We start from the raw sequence: 13,251 nt of genomic DNA, 5'->3' as shown, positions 1-13,251 counted from the left end.
TGAGAGACCCTATCTTTAAAAAATAAGGTGGACAGTTCCTGAGGAATGACACCCACAGTGATTTTTTAGTGATTTCTGTTTCACCCCCCCCACACACACACACACAAAAGGAAAAGCTGAGCTGCCAGCAGTGCCTGCAGCAGCACCAGGAGCCAGTGAGGACAGGACAAAGAGCCTGTCATTGAGGAATTTGGAGGGGAGTAACAAGTATTAGGTGTGTAAATTAGGCACATGATCAAGACAACTTCAGACAGTCCCAAGGAAGGGGGCAGGCCAAGGTGTGGAGAGGTGCTTTGGGAGCTGAAGCTCCACTGAGGCCGTGTTCACTGAACAGATGCTGAAGCGGTGAGGGAAGCTGAGAGGCTGTTCAGGAAGAGCGCCCATGCTTGGGAGCCGCTGGATAAAAGGGAGGGAAGGGGCATGACCTTGGCACACAGGGTGAAGGAGCTAGGCTGAGTGGGACAAAGTGCTAGGAAGGGAAGGCCAGGAAGGAGAAAGTGGCAAGGTCAAGTTGAGCCTTGGCTGCATGACAGGGACACTGGCTTCACTTTCAGGGCCCAGGGCACACAGGAAACCACTGTAGGTTTCCCAGCAGGGGAACGCTGTACTGTGTATTGTGATCTGTCCTGGCTGCTGAGGCTAGAAGGGCCCTGAAAGGGGACAGGGCCACACCTGGAGGATGGCTCGGTGGGTGAGGAGGCAGATGAAGGAGGGCCACAGTGGGAATGCGCATGTATCCTTTGAACTCATGGCTGGTGGACTGACGCTAGGAATACAGATGTCGAAGATGGTACCTGGGTTTGGGTTTAAGCAACCAGAGGACAGTTGTTACTCTACGTGAAATCGGGCAACTAAAAGACAGGTTTCAAGGAGAAGGAAGGCTTCCTTTCAAGACTGTTAAGTCTGAAATAGGGCTTAGTCACTTTACGGTTCTGTGTGTTCTCTCTATAAAGAAAGTCATGGTGTCACTGAATTACTGTTTGTTGAGTGACTGGATAATGACCATTTTGCACAGGAGAAGTCCAGAGTTAGGAGAGAGGTGATTCAGGATAACGACACAACACCCTCGGAAGCTGTTTCTCTGTTGCCTTCATCTGTCAGCTCCGCCACCTGCAGAGGCCTCGTCCAGATGCCTCCCCCATCTCTATGCTATGGTGAAGAATGTGAGGCTCACAGGTTATGTGGAGTATCAATGTGCCCACCCCAGGGGCAGATGCGGGGCCAGAACCTGTGTCTCTTCAACCGCCACCCCACACTAAATTTCTGCCTGTCACCAGAGAGATCCACTCTGGAAGGGCCCGTGTCACACAGAACTGCTTGAGGTCCTTTGTGGCCATGGTGAGTGGTCGGGCTAAGGGTGTAAGATGCAAGTTGAGTGTGAAAGTGGCCATCAGTAGGCAAGAGAAGCCAACTGACACTTCCAGTCATGGCAGATCAAGTTTTGTAACAGAAGCAACATCGCCACAAAGGCTCTTCCTTGCCCAGGGAAGCAGAAGCTTCACGGAAAAAGGGTGGGTCCTGCCAGGAGACCTGTGCACCAGCCCAGCCTCTCTCTGGGTGGTTGGTGTCATGGTTGATAAATGGAAGGACAGGGAGGCCAGTGGGTGGCACCTTTTCCAGGAGTGTGTACTTCCAATGCCCCAGTTTCTGGTCTCTCGGTTTCACAACTGGTTTGGCCCATTCTCGTTAATTATTTTAAAATTTCCACATCGAGGATAGAAATCTAGATCTCATTTTTACAAGCTCAAGCAGCCTTGGCTCTCCTGGACTCAATTTGTGGACCAGGTTGGCCTTAAACTCACACAGATCCACCTGCTAGGATTACAGATGTGTGCCACCATGCCTGGCTGTCTTGTCTGATTCTGAGCTTCATAGAGATGTGGTCATAGAGAATATAAGAATTCTCTTGTGATCACAGCTGTAGAAGATTCCCTCAGATGCGTATTGCGTTCCCTTCATGCGGTCTAGCACTGACAGACATTTGAGCCCATTCCAGGGTAGGGTTGTTTAAATAGCGTGGCTACATACATTTCTGCACATGCACTCACATACATACATTTCTGGGTAAGTTTGCTGCGTACCCATTGAACCTCCCACGGGGGAAACCAGCTCCCACTCCCATCGGAAGTGTTCTGGAACTTCAGCTGCTTCACAGCCTCCTCTCCACCATCTTAGTATTATCCATTCACTTCCTTGTCCCTCGGCGGAGCAGGTGGTGGCAGAATACTGTGATTTCTAATGTGTTATCTCGTCTCCATCTTTCTAGGTTGCAACAGCAGTAACTCAGAAGTTTATAATCAAGAGAAATTTGTCTCCTGGCTCTAGTGATTGGGAGAGTGACATGATGCAGAGTGAGTGCCTGGCGAGGGTCAGCTTTCTGATTCATAGGCATCTTTCTGTGTTCTCACTGGGGTACAGAGGTTATTGTGAGAGACACTGAAACTATACATGAGGCCTCTAACCCCATAATCTGATCAGACTCCCAAAAGTCCTGATACTATCACTTCCAAAGCAGGGGAATAGGATTTCAATGTGTAAATTTAGGGGGGATCCAAACATCACATTATAGTAAGTTCTCTGGTGACTAGAAGCTAGGCATCTTTTTTGTTTTGGTAATTTAGATTTTTTTTGTGTGTGTGAAGTATGCCACGGAGTCTCAGTCTTTCTCAATATTTTACCTCTTGTATTTCTCTTATCATTGATAGGTCATGTTTTTATATGGATATCTCCCCCCCCCCCTTTTTTTAAGGAATTCTATTAGGTAAAATTCATTTGAGATATATGTATCTTTAGTGAACTCTAGCCACTGGCTCACCCAGGCTAGCAACAATGCCTGAACCTCAGTCTTCCTGGAAAAAGCCCACATGGACACGCACTTTCTCGGAAGTGGAATGTAAGCTTTCAAGGATCTCAGAACTCACACAAGGCTGGGTCTTGAGCTAGAAGATGTTAATTGGGGCCCTCAGTCGTTCCACAAGAAGTTTAATATGTCTCCAAGCATGAGTTTAGGAGTTAAGGGGCTAAGTTTCTAGGGTCTGGGAAAAATAGGATATATTAGAAATAATCTCTAAGCCTAAACTTGTTCAAAGTGGCTTGGTTTATGCTTTAGAGTAACCCGGGGATTTCCTGGGAATGAGGTCACTAATCCAGGGGGAATCCTGTCGAGGGTATTCTGGGAGGCACCAAACCTCAGAGGGTGGGGAAAAAATTACAAACTCAAAATTTTCTTCTCTGTGCGTCTTCTATCATCCTGTGGTTAAGAATCCTGATACATTTATGTTGCTTCTTTATTGCTCATAGTGTAGAAATCTCAAGCCAACACAGTTTGAAAAAAAGAGAAGAAAGAGAAGGAGGAAAAGAAGCAGAAGAGAAAGAAGAAGGAGAACAGGAAAAAAGAAGAAGAAGAAGAAGAAGAAGAAGAAGAAGAAGAAGAAGAAGAAGAAGGAGAAGAAGAGCTTGCCACCATTCCCAGGATAGTCTCATCCCAGAGAGACATTTGCCAGATATCTTGGCTGCTCAACTGTTGTGCCCCCCTGGTAAGCAGATAGCTAGAGTAACATGGCAGGTATGAGGCCCTGAAAGAAGAGTGTGGCCAACAGCCAGGTGTGCCAGTCAAATACTTTGTAAACGTCTGGCCTTTACCACCAACTAGACTGGGTCAGAAAAAATTCCATGAACTCTATTTCTTCATCTGATAAAGTCAAGATAAAGATACTTACTTCAGTGGACAGATTTGAAATCCAATGACCGTGAAGTGACACATGCATGAGGACCCTTACTTATTTTTCCTTTACTGATCCTTTGCTGATCCCCAATAGGAGCCCTTCCTTTCTCCAAACCCAGAGAATAACTTCAGTTACTCAGTAAAGTCTTTTTTTTTTCTTATATAGATGACTACAACCTTGAACATATGAATAGATCCTGTTCTTTAATAAACACTTGAATGCCTACTTGAGTCTTGTGCTCCAGGCTAGCTAGGAATGTGGCCCAACTCAAAATCATAAACTTACTTTTAAAATTATGAGACATTATTTTTGCATGTGTGTGTGCGTGGACACACGCACCCACCCACACACTCGTGAGCTCAACTGTTCTGGTTTGTGTGTGTATGTGTGTGAACTTTATAGATAACCACCTTGTGTTCCAATGGCAAAAGATTGGACATGCCGGTTTGAGAACAAAACAGACAAAAGTCTGTCATGGAAATACCAGATAAGGAAGAGACCCTGACCAAGTAAATCGTTACACATAGAGGAGGTTGTCTGTCAGGAATGTGGGGAAGGAGGTTGCATGACTGAAGTGTGAGGCTCCCAAGATATGGGTCCAGGTCATCCTGCAAACTCCAATTCCCAGTTCCAAAGGCTGAATTCCTTAGGTCTGACTTAGCTTTCTAGGCTCTGTACTCAACAGTCATCCTCTTCCTTCCCATTCAGCCGTCTCTGTGATCTCAAGCAGCCAGCAGCCAGGCTCCAGGTCAGAGGCTCAGCAATGGTGACAAAGAGAAGCACAGAGGAGTAGAGGACAGCACTTGAGGTCGCCCAGTCTTCACGATTAGATCACCCTGAGCAGGATGCTCCCCCTGGCTGAGCTCGGGGCCATGTTCTCTTGAGTAAAATTGGACTGAGTCCAGTTTTATGTACTTCAGAGCCCTTCCTTGTTTGTACACGAAAGACACACTCCAGTCTAAACTCACCCGAGACGAACAGCTGCTTATTTCTTGGCAATTTTCCCCTGGTGTTTCTTGTCTTGGTGGAATTAATCCTTGCATAATAACACACATTTCTGTCCCATAAGAATGTTATCTGGTTTGGAGTTTTTTTCCTTGTTTTTTTTCTTTCTTGTCTTCCCTACCACTCAGTGTCCACCTGAACCACCCTTGACCATGATTAGTAAGAATTCCACTGCAGCTTTGTGGCAGTGGCACAGAGGGTGTGCTGTTTAAGTCAGAGGGTTCACAACAGCTGCCACAAGCTATCTCCGGACTTTATGGAATCATTTGTTTTCCAGCTCGTAAACACTGGGCTTAACAGATGGACAAATGACATGAAATCCTGTAAATACGAAGTAAAAGTGCCTTATAAAATTGTACAGTCAAAGATGGCCGGTTGAACCTGCCAAGCCCGCAGAATTGAGATCTGTGAGGGAAGGGCAGGCAACTTCCTTGGAGGAGAAGCAGAGAGTGATAATGTCTACAGTGCACAGTTACAGTGACGGGGCCATGGTATATAAGAACCCAATCCGGTTCTTTCTTTCCCTTTAACTAATCAGCAGCTGGATTCTTAGCACGTTGTAGAGACGGTGCTAAGATCTTATAGACAGTGAGAAGTCTCGGGATCTGGAATCAGGTCTTTTAGATTTCCACTTGAGCATTACTTCAACATCAGTTGTGTGTGTGTGTGTGTGTGCTCTCATTCCTAAGGTTTGGGGTGGGGATATATCTTTGTGGGGAGAGGTTAGTGGCCTAGCCGGCTCTGGGTAATGTCTGACACACGGCTCATGCTCATCAGCTGCCCCTGAGTTCCCAGGCCAGACCCAAATCTCTACCCTTCCCAGCTGGGCTACGTTTCTGAAGAATGAGCGTCCTGTCCAAGCAGATACCCACCGAGAGGCCCAGGGGCATAGCCTCCTCCTCTTCACCCTGAAGTTACCCCCTTCTCTCTGCCATCATATTGCCCTGTCAGTTCTTATCTCTCTGCGTTTGGCAGGCTTAAACTTGTGATGGTATGCACAGAATTGCTTTTATTTTTATTACAGAGTGATGTTGACATATATGGCATTTATTTCTATTTTGAAATAGTTTTCCCAGCTAAACTGATTTGTTTTGTTAAAAAAAAAAAGACATTCACACATGGATAAGATGAGAAGTGTTTGGTCAACAGATTGTCCTTGGGTTTTAAAAATGGCATAACCATTGGCTTGAAACAGAAAGGAAGCAAGGAGGATAGGTTTATGGAAGGGCTTGGAGGGGGGGGAAGGGAAGGAAGACATTGTAATCATATTATAAACTCAAAAATAAAAGAAAAAAGAGAATAGGCTGGAGAGATGTCCCAGTGATTAAAAATATTGGCTGCTCTTCCAAAGGACCCAAGTTTGATTCCCAATACCCACATGGCAGCTCCCCGCTGTGTGTAACTACAATGCCAACAGCTCCAATGCTGTTTTCTGACCACAAGCATGCAGGTGTTGTACAGACATACATGCAGGCAAAACGTCCATCCACATACACTAATCAAACTATTTTTAAAAAGAATAAATGAGACAGCGATGCGCTTGGCTTCTGAAAATATAACTGGACTTCACCAGGAGCAAATACAACAAGCCAGAGGAAGACAAGGCCAAGCCTTGTCCCACCCACCCATCTCAAGCCTCATCTCCACTGACCCTTCCTGTGCTCATGGACTGATGCTTCCCTCCACTCTCTCTCTTGCACCAAGCGCGTGGTCTGTCACATAGATCTGGGAAAGGCTTTTGACAGACTAAATACTGATTATTTTTTTTTTTTACAGCCATCGTACATGTAGGCACAGTTGTGTTTTTGTTGTTTGTTTTTTGTTTTTCTTTTAACAGATATAGAGCAGAAGGTCACAGGAAACTTTCTCAAGGCCTCAGATTGGAGAGGTCTTAAGTAATGTGTTTCCAGAGCCCGTTGTTGTGCTTGCTTTCCTCTGTAGCTCAGCGAGTCACAGCCCCTCTCTGGACTCTTTTCTCTTACCTGAATTCAGAATGGCAGGCTGGATGAGATTCTATGATCTGTTGAGACGCTAAATGTCATAAGCAGTGCCTAAGGGGGACCTTGAAACACATTTTAGTCATTATGCCCGGAGGGTTCCTATATGATTTTTATTTTCAAGAGTGTGTTTCTTGTGCAATCATTATAGTACCAGCAATGCTCACTTAATGTTTTACTTTATTATCATGTGGACTATTCCTATGTCTATGCTCTGTGCTCTAAGCCTTCCCAGGCATTTAAAAGTTTGTGACTTTCTATAAACCTATCTTAAGGTGAAAATACCATGCTCTTCACTCCACAACACTCAAGTTTCCTAATTTTTTCTCTCTTAAGGACAATAGCAAAATTTGGGTACTTTGTTGCAAGTCTCAAATAATCACTTGTCTCAAGATAGAGAAGATTCTTTTTAGAAGTCATAACTCTTAGTTTTTAATGGAAGAACAGATTCTAAATTGTGTTTATATATAAGCAATGGACACTCAAAATGAAATTAAAAAATAATTTCATATCATAGGCTGGAGAGATGGCTAATAGCACTTATTGCTCTTGCAAATGACCCAAGTTCTTTCCCCACAACTCTCATCAGACTATTCAAAACCACCTCTAACTCCAGTTCCAGGGAATCTGATACCTCCTGGCCTCCAAGGAAAGCTGCAGGAACAGCACACCAAAACTCACAGGAACATATACACACACACATGAATTTTAAACAGAAGAAATTTACAATTACATCAAAAATCACAAAATGCTTAGAAGTAAATTTAACTAGAAGAATGTAAGTCTTGTACACACTGAAGATTCTAAAATATTGTTGAAAATGTAAGACTAAACATAAACTCTGATATTTGCAATCAAAGAAGTTGATATTATTAAGATGGCCACACTCTTCGAAATGAATTGTGCATACAACAAAAAACCCGATTAAAATCCAAGCTGGCTCATTTTGGAGAAACTGATAAGCTAATGTCCAAAGTCATATGAGAATTCAAGAAACCCAGAATAGCCAAACACATATGAAAAAAAGAACAGATTTGAAAGTTGATACTTCCTTGTTCCAAAATTAAATGCAAAATCTACCTGATCAGGACAACAGGGTTCTGGTACTAGGATAACCATAAATAATAGTGAGAGAATGTAGAGCACAGAAACAAACTTTTATTTACAGTGATAATCCATTAATAGTGGGTTTTTATTAAGAGTGTCACGACAGTTCAGTGAGACTGTTTTTACCAGAGGCTTAGGAACAAGCAGATGTGCCATGCAAGAGAATGAAGGTGAACTCCTACCCCATATGCAAAAAAGGATTTTAACTGGATCAAGGTCCTTGTACAATAGTCAACATCACAGCATTCTAAGAAGGAAGCATAGGTGTAAATGTACATCACCGTGATTTGATGGCTGTTTCTTAGTTTTGACCCCCAAAGCACAAGTAATCAAGGACAGGAGGGGGCAAGTCAGAATTAGCCAAAGCAGATACACTTGTCCTTCAAAGGACACTATTGGACGTGGTGAAAAGACAAGCCAGAAGATGGGAGAGAGTGTTTGCAGATCATGTGGGCTGTGAAGGGTCCCCAGAGGTCTCATAACGCAATAGCAAAAAGAATAAATAACTCCATTTAACAGTGAAGGATGAAGGAACTTGGGCGCTTATATACTGATTCCCCAGTTATTAGTAGAGAGCTGGTGCTAACTTAAAGTCTTCCCAAGCTTCTGGTCAGAAGTCTTGGGGACCCTTACATACAAAGGCAGAGAGTAACCATTGGTGATGGGTAGGGCTGTGCTCAAGGAATAAGGATGAAGTTCTGAAAGCAACTGCAACACTTCCATGGAGAGTTGAAGGTGATGTTCAAGGATATACCAAATGCATCAGAATGTCATACGTTAGGTAAAGGTCAGAGAAAACAAAGAGATGGAAGAAAAGTAAATCTTCCTGGCAAGGCAACAATTGTCTTTCTAGAAGATGCACGAAGTAGACATTGCTTTCCAGTAATCATTTGCCCAGTTCTGTTGTTCAAAAATACCCATTGCGGGGGCAAAGCGGAGTCTGCTCACTACAGTCAGGGAGATCTTCCAACACAGGGTTATGTCACTTCAGTGTGTGGGGTCTAGTCTAGTCTAAGGCAGGTTTGCTTGCAAAAGCTTGATTTGAACTAGATGAAGATCACAGCACACTGAAGACTGACGGACATGAGAGAACCAAGGCTGTGAGCTGGGGTGTTAAGAAATCTTGAACAGGAAATAGCTGTTTGATGTTAATTGCTGAACAGCCATCTAAACCATGGTTTCAAGAGGAAAGTTCTTGAGGCAAGTCAAGTATTTTCTGGAAGGCTGAAGTCAGGTTAATGTGGCCAGAAACTGTGTAAGCACAGGTGATTTCTCACCTAGGGCAGAATCTTATGACATCACCACTAAAACATAGCCGAGTGAAAGCGGCTGTGTAGACATCAAAATATTCAACCCAAGCTGAGAGGGAGAGCCTAGGGCTTGCTGATAAGGGAAAGCGTACATGCTTTCAGTTCAAGAGGAGAAATGTGATGAGAGTGACACCACAGAGTGGTAAGGCTGCCGCAGCTCCTATGCCCTCCGCAGGCTCTGTCATTGTGAGGCAGGGTAGAAAGACAGGGAAAAGTATGGGGATAGTGCAAAGGGAAATAAACCCCTCACTCTCTCCCGAGACTGGTCAAAGCTGGCAATCAGCAATTCCTACAAATTAAAATCACTCTCTTTAAAGCTGGCCAACGTAGGAATAACATTTATATTACAGAGCGATCTTTTCAAGTAAGAATGTTAAAATAGCAAAGGAGCATGTAGAAAACTGAACATTTGTAAACTTGTAGGTGGCATTAGTCCTCTCACAGATTTTTTTTTTTCCCAGAAACTTCACAAACAAGATTATTGAATTCTTAAATGTTTGGGTTTCTGCTTTAATGGGCCATCAAGTCCTGTCCACGAGATCACTGAGCCTTATTGTGTAAGAATAGAAAGAGAACAAGAGCTTTTGTGCAGAAGAGCTGGCAGGGGACTCTGCCAGAGAAAGAGACACTACACTGGCTGTCTCTATGACTTTATGCGGGCTCATGGCAGGACTGCTGTCCTTAAAGTGCCCCAGTAGTGGGGCTTGGAGAAACTGCCAGTGTCCAAGGGTTTTGCTGGACCAATTGCCTGCCCTTACCCAACCATAAGGCAACCCAACCTGAGAATGAATCATCACTCAGGCTGAGGTTAGAGCTCTCAGCCCCATGGAAGCCTTGCTTTTTATTCTAGATCTGCTCAGCTTCTTGGTCTGGAACACACATGAAATCCATGTAACTGGATCTAGTGTTGGGGTAGCCATAATCCCACTTACATATCTAGGGGCCAGTCAGCAACTGTTAACACCACCCTGAGCAGAAACAGAGGCGACTAGATACCAATCTTCTAAGATAGAGCCAAGTTGCAAGAATGCTGCCTTGCATCTCTCATCTCATGAGCTTAAGGAAGAGTGCTGGGACCTAGTCTCAAGGAGCCCTCCATATCCAGCCCTCCCTGTAGGGAGGAGGAGTAGCCTCCATGTCTTCTTGCAACAGAGACTATAGCACTCCTGCAAACACAGATTTTTCTCCGGAAGATCCAAGCAGAGAGAAAAGTGTACCTCACCACTTAGCAAACTGTGATAGGGACTTCCTTATCTTTCTTGTCTCCTAAGTTGGTAACATCTTGCAGCAACTGAAACTCCCAACAGCCACCTTTGGATTTTGAAATCCAGGTACCTGCAGTGGAAGATGATTATCAGTTCAGAAGAAAAGCCTGGTGTCAGCAGAGCCTGTAACCAGGGGAAAAGGTGAAGCTGCTAAGAGGCTGGGGTTGGATCTCTTTGCTCCTTGGCGTGAGTGCAGGGTGCATGTCCTCCAGTCACCTTGTTTGGGGCCCAAGGGGCATTGAACAGCCTTTGCTGGCCTTCCAAATAGGAACAAAACCCTGTGATAGTCTCTTGGCTGCTGCTTGATCTTTAGGCTTCTCTTCATGAGAAAAAAATGATCAGATTTTCAGTGGGCCATCATGAGTCTCATAGGGAATTTTATAAAATGAATTGAATTCAATAGGATGCATAAATGTGATAGGGAAGTAAAGACTCCCTTCAAGTGTTGTCTATGTCCTAATTCCAGAACCTGTGGATATGGCAGGTTACATGGAAGAACAGAAGTAAGGTCACAGATGAAACTAAGGTTGCTAAGCAACTGACTTTAGGAGCCATCTAGGACCCAACCCTGACCAGATACAGAATCTGATGGTGGTCTGATCTTGGTTTTCCCAACCCAGAACTATGAAAAAGACATTCTACTTATAAGCATTCTTTCTATTTATTTATCACAGCACAAATGGGCTCCGACATTAAATGGGATAAAATACGATGGGAAGAAGCCAAGGTACTGAGCTGTAGGAGATTCACAGGAAAGATCCCTCATCTCTCTCTCTCTCTCTCTCTCTCTCTCTCTCTCTCTCTCTCTCTGAGCTTCTGATTGCTAGAAAACTACCTCTCATTTCTGGGTAGAGTTGCACAGGGGACAGGGAACTTCAGAGAACCCAGATCCTCAACCTCACAGAGCCAACAGGTCATACAGTTGAACCTTATTCATACCTGTCTATAAGGTATGACTCCCTCCCAGAGCTCATCTCCCAGAACTGGGCATTGCCAAGTTCTCAGACGGCTCCCTGCCTTCCAAGGATCCTGGAGTCATCACACCAAGTGTCTTTGCCATGCACCAACACACCCCTTCCACCAGCATTCTCTATGGAAAGGCCTATATGTGGTACTTTCCACATGTCACTGTGCCAACTCCCACCAACATGGGGTATGTGGTGCTTAATTCTAATTGTCAACCTGACACTCTCTAGAATCACCTATGAGACAAAGTTCTGGGTATACCTGAGGGGAAGTTTTCAGATTGAGTTTATCTGAAGTGAGAAAGACCCACCCTGAAGGTAGGTGGCACCATTCCATGGGTTGAAGTCCCAGACAGTAAAAAGATAAGGCAAGGTGAGCACCAGCATTCCTCTCATTGTTTCCTGACTGCAGTCAGTGTAACCAGCTGCCTCACACTGGGGCTACCATGGCTTCTCAACCTTGATAGACTGACTGAGCCTTTACACTGGAGCCAGCCGGAGCTCTTGTCACGTGTTCTGTCACAACAGTGGAGAGTAACTAATTCAGGGTGTCACTCACTCCGCTGAGCACTTTCATTGTTCTGACAGGATTCCAAACATTGACTCCTCTAGCCTCGGCTTTGTTAGCAGCTCTTTAAGGCAAGAACTATGTGTGATGGTGGCAGAGAAGCAGATAAGTCACTAGCCAAAGTCAGTCAATGAGCGTATGGATATTATAATTGCTGGTTGTCTTTTCTCCCCTGGGCTGGCCCCTGGCAATGGGCGGCTTGACCTGAGACAGATTCAATATGCGTTTCTTTCCTGGCCTGTTTCTAATGCCTGGCTCTCTCTGGATTGAGCTCCCTTCCAGAAGGCTCTGCAGCCCTTCAGACAAGCACCCACTTGGACAGAACAGGGGCTTTATAAAAAATCCCACACCCCCTGAAGCGAGGGAAAATCCCTTGAAGTCAGACTGGCTTCGGGCTCAACCTTGATTGCTTGCATTTAGGCAAGATCCTCTGGGGATGGCACTTGTCTCTGGCCAGCTGCCACTCCCTTCTCAAGTCCAGGGCTTATGTTTGCCTAAAGAAGATCAACAAGAAGGACCGGCATTCAGGACTCAGCCGAACCTCTCACCATCTCTGAAGCCACAGAGACTTACTCCAGCAAGGGCCCCAGGCTCCACCACCTGCTCATGAAACTAGAGTCAAACTGCAGAATGAGCTCTTATGTCAAGAAGGGAGAGAGCCCCTTCCTTCCGCTCTCTGCTGTTTAACTCAGATGTAAGTACATCTGCTTGATGTAGCTGAGAGCCAAGGGGAGTGAGAAGACCCCCTGGGAAACTTCCAACTGTTCCTAGTGAGAAGTTGAAGGAGCTGAAGCCACAAGCTCTCATCACCTCAGCCAGAACCTGGAGGTGTGGGAGTGTGAGGGGGTCTCTGGATGCCAGCTGAGTCCTCCCCCACCTTCCAGCTCACAGTCCTAGTGTGGTGAGGGCATCACAAATTCCATAAACAGGAGGCAGCTGACCAAGCACCAAACTATTCAGACACACACACACACTTACAGGGCAAAGGCAGACTCCCTTATACTGCCTGCTCTGCTCTGTCCTGCCCTGCCCTGCCCTGTCCTCCTTCCCAGGCTTGGGCTTTTTCCAAAGCTAAGGAACAGCTCATAAGTACCACAAACTCTTTGGCACCTGGAGAACAGGCAGACCAACTTCCTACATGAACAGAGCCTAAGTGTAGACCCTGATGCAGGATCTGACTTAGGCTTTGCCAGCCCTGCTGAGTCCGGATGCTGTTGAGACATGCGGACGGCTTGTGTTGTTCCAGGATGGCCTGGCTCATAACCAGCTCAGAAAGACAGCCTCTTTCTAGGTCACCGATACTTCCACC

At 45.2% G+C, this 13,251-nt stretch overlaps 1 long non-coding RNA gene across 1 annotated transcript in view; it reads left to right on the top strand.

Moving 5' to 3' along the window:
- LOC110559855 (uncharacterized) overlaps nucleotides 1-4,810 on the top strand; it is a 62,521-nt gene extending 57,711 nt beyond the window's left edge. Inside the window, exons 6-9 of the long non-coding RNA XR_009594713.1 lie at nucleotides 2,267-2,351; nucleotides 2,794-2,893; nucleotides 3,301-3,536; nucleotides 4,434-4,810. This is a non-coding gene — a long non-coding RNA (uncharacterized LOC110559855). The remainder of the gene's footprint in view (nucleotides 1-2,266; nucleotides 2,352-2,793; nucleotides 2,894-3,300; nucleotides 3,537-4,433) is intronic.
- The last annotated feature ends 8,441 nt before the right edge of the window (nucleotides 4,811-13,251 follow it).

This window comes from Meriones unguiculatus, chromosome 10, assembly GCF_030254825.1.
Source record: "Meriones unguiculatus strain TT.TT164.6M chromosome 10, Bangor_MerUng_6.1, whole genome shotgun sequence".
In the NCBI taxonomy this organism is placed as follows: Eukaryota; Metazoa; Chordata; class Mammalia; order Rodentia; family Muridae; genus Meriones; species Meriones unguiculatus.
The sequence above is the reverse complement of the archived record's forward strand: the minus strand, read 5'-3'. Positions and strand labels throughout refer to the sequence as shown.